This window comes from Octodon degus, unplaced genomic scaffold, assembly GCF_000260255.1.
Source record: "Octodon degus isolate 3935 unplaced genomic scaffold, OctDeg1.0 scaffold00263, whole genome shotgun sequence".
NCBI classification, from domain to species: Eukaryota; Metazoa; Chordata; class Mammalia; order Rodentia; family Octodontidae; genus Octodon; species Octodon degus.
In genome coordinates this window covers 2,537,552-2,541,154 of record NW_004524839.1, presented here as the reverse complement: position 1 = coordinate 2,541,154, position 3,603 = coordinate 2,537,552, and the positions used below count along the sequence as shown (strand labels likewise).

At 52.1% G+C, this 3,603-nt stretch overlaps 1 protein-coding gene across 1 annotated transcript in view; it reads right to left on the bottom strand.

The window, feature by feature from the left end:
* The window catches only part of Gpkow (G-patch domain and KOW motifs), a 30,379-nt gene extending 29,304 nt beyond the window's left edge, over nucleotides 1-1,075 (bottom strand). The window contains exons 1-2 of the mRNA XM_023706564.1: nucleotides 933-1,075; nucleotides 740-802 (exon numbers count right to left, since the gene is read on the bottom strand). The gene's annotated coding sequence lies outside the window, so the exon portion shown is untranslated. The remainder of the gene's footprint in view (nucleotides 1-739; nucleotides 803-932) is intronic.
* Between the last annotated feature and the right edge of the window lie 2,528 nt (nucleotides 1,076-3,603).

The following is a 3,603-nucleotide window of genomic DNA, read 5'->3' as shown; positions in this document are numbered from 1 at the left end:
CATGTGGTGCTGGGGGATTGAACCGTGGTCCCTGTGCTTTGCTAAGCTTGTTCTAAGTAGGTGCTTTAGACCACGGAGCCATCTCACCAGCCCCCAGACCTTTTTTTTAAAAAAAGTTTTTAAAATTTACTTATTGTTGAGACAGGGTCTATGTAATCGCCGGCCTGGAACTCCTAGCGATCCTCCTGCCTCAACTTCCTGAGTCCTGCGATTACAGGCGTGCACCACCACACCTGGCTTAACCCTATTTTATTTATTATTAAAATTATTTTATTTTTCAGACAGGCTCCCTTAAACTATCCAGACAGGCTTCGAACTCGCGACCTTCTTGCCCCTGAGCCCCTGTACAGGATATTAAAAAGAGTGCACAGTGCCTCCCTAGGCACCACTTTCATAAAATAACTCTCCTGCGTCAGTCATTTGAATACTGCTCCACCCCTTCTTACCAGTAACAGCCTCTGAGACCACATAAACCCCAAGGAGGGGGGGCGCGTCCCTGAGTCCCTCCCTGGAGGCCGCCGCTCTTCCGCCCTCCGACTCCGCCGTCCCAGGACCCGCCCCCTCCCCAATTAGCCTCTCACCCTCAGTCCACGCCTCACGCTCCAAGCCCCGCCCCAAGGCCTTCCGCGCCTCCAGCCCGCGCCCGGCATCCCAGGCCCGCCCCTTTGCCGAATGCCCGCCCCCGCCTCCTCGTGGCGGGCTCCTCCCTCTCAGAAAGAACCCGGGGAGCCCCGCTGACCGGAATAAGCGTCCCGTCCCACCCTCTCGTCGCACGTTCTAGTGCCGGCTTGAGGCAAAAATCCTGAAGAGGGTGCCAGGAAACCCTAGGTCCCGTCCCCTCGAGACACCCTCCGAGTCCCGCCCCTTTGCACTCCCCCGCCCCTTTGCTCCCCCGCCCCCTCCTCCGGGGAGGCCCCGCCCCTGTTACGCACTCTCCTTCGAGCGCAGGCGCAGTGTGGCGCTCGCCCTGCGTACCAGTGCGGACACGTCGGCTGCAGCTCTAGCCGCCAGGGGGCGCACGTCCAGCCGTGACAGCAGCCGCCGGGCGCTGGAGCCCGCAGGGGAGGGGAGGCCGCGGCCTGCGTGGGAGAGGGGGACAGGTCAGCGCCGACGCTGAGCCTCGGCGAACACCCGTGATTCCAGACGTCCAAAGACATAGGAGTGCTCAAGATAACTTTAGAGCAGCCAGGCATGGTGGAGCACGCCTATAACCCCACTACTCCGGAGGCTGGGTCTTGAGGATCCTGTGTCTTTGAGGCCAGTTTGAACTACTTACCGGGCAGGGGAGATGGCTCAGTGAAATAAGCGCTCCCCTGGCAAGTGCAAGGGCCTGAGTTCAATCCCCGGTTCCGCAAAAAAAAAAAAAAAAAACCCAAAAACAAACACACACCAAAAAACCCCAACCAAAACCAAAAACCATGATGAACTACTTACCAAGTTCAGCTTACAGGCCTTCCTAGATGACACAGTGAGACCCAGTCTCAAAAAACAAAACAAAAACTCCAACAACAATACATGTAGAGTGCTAGGGGCATAGAGGTTGTAACCGTCCAGTGGTAGAGTACTTATCTAGCATGCTTGCCTTATTGTTGGTTTCTTCTCCCACAGGCCTGACCACTGCAGGTATGCTCCCTGACACACCCTGGCCCAAGATTTCCCTGGAGATTGCTACTTGACTGCAGTTGTCCTGGACACCAGTGACTCCCCACAATGGCTGAATTTCCCTACAGCTCCCAGTCTGTCCCCTAAGAACTGTAGATGACAAACTTCTTCCACCATATCTCTGGGGATCATGCTTCTCTCAGATATCCTCAGAGGACATCTACTGCCCCTGGTACTCCTGCGAGCCCTGATTCCCTTTCAGATATCCCAGCCAACCTCTGTTATTGCATGGAGCCCACAGGGGCTCCATTTCCCCACATGCCTCACTACTAGGTCCATGACTGCCCCCTCCATAGGTCCCGGGTTCTCCACCTAGGAACTCTCTTCTCCCTGGATCTTTATCTTCCTCTAGGGGCCCTGCCCATTAGCTCAATTGTTTAAGTGTCTACTTAAGTGAAGGCAGTCAACCTCAGGATAGTGTGGTTTGATTCCCATATCCTTATGCCTTACCAAACCTGCCCTTAAGGCGTCCTGAGCCAGCCCTCCTCACCAAAACAAATCCTTCATCTCCCTCTGCTGAAGGTTTGTTTTTATTTTGGCCCAATGTCAGGTTGAGTAGAGGGCCTGAAGCACTGGTCATTGTGGATAGGCCCTATCCCTGCTTTGTCCACTCTGCTGTGTTTACTACCTGCCAAATAGAAATGGTGAGGAGGGGCCGGGGAGATGGCTCAGTAGAATAAGCGCTTAGGGCCTGAGTTCAATTCCTGGTTCTTCCAAAAAAAAAATGAGGAGCAGATGGGGGGCAGGGCTACAATTGATGTGCATCGTCCCTCCATGCCCTGCCTGGGTACTTCTTCTGTTCCCTGAATTTGGCTCCAATGCTGAGAGCAGGCAGGATGAAGCACAAGCCTAAGGCACATTTGTTGTGCAGTGTGTGCCCATCATCTGGCAGCTGCCCAGGCCTGGATGCTTAGGCCGTCTATCTGGTTCCTGGCTTCTGGATTGCGCAGTGACCTACCTGGCTGCAGCCAAAGAGGATTGACTTTCATGGTTCTTAGGAGTGCGTGGTCTGGGTCTGCCTTAGGTGCCACTTCTGTCAACTGAGGAACCTGGACTAGGCTCCTCTTTCCACCAAAAGGATGCTGTTATTTTAGGAATAGGAAGTGGAAGTTGAGGTCCCGAGAAGTTAGGGCATCTTCTGACTACTGAGAACTGAAAACAAGGATGCAGAACCAGAGCTCAAATTATCAGGAGAATTTACAGTTTCTAACATGTTTCTAACATTGCACCTAAGTAGGTACTCATTAAATTTGCAGAGAAGCCAGGTGTGGTGGCACACACCTGTAATATGAACACTTGGGAGGTTGAGGCAGGCGAATCGCCATGAGTGTGAGACCAGCCTAGGTTTTAGAATGAGTTCAAGGCAAGTTTGGACTACATAGCGAGACCCTGTCTAAAAACAACAACAATAATAAAAATATAGTGAAGTCCAGTATGGTGACACACCTCAGCAATCCCAGCATTCTGGAAGGCTGAGGAAGGTGGATTGAAAGGTTCAGCCCAAACTGGGCACAGTGGTGCATGCCTGTAATCCAAGCACTTAGGAGGCTGCAGCAGTAGGATCACCACAAGTTCGAGGCCAGCCTGGGCTACATATTTCAAGTCCAGCCTGAACTACAATTTTTTTTTTGAACTCAGCATGGGCCACTTAGCAAGACCTTGTCTCAAAATAAATGAATTTAAAATGGCTGAAGTGGGGTCAGGGAGATGGCTCAGTAGGATAAGCGCTTGACTGGCAAACGCAAGGATCTGAGTTCAATCTCCGGTTCCGTCAAAAATAAAATAAAATAAAATAAAATAAAATAAAATAAAATGGCTGAAGATGTAGCTCAATGTGGAAGCCCTGAGTTCAATCCCTAGGAGAGGAGGAGGAAAACCGAAATAAAAAGAAATAATAGGGCCAGGGAGATGGCTCAGTGGAATAAGCGCTTCCCTGGCAAG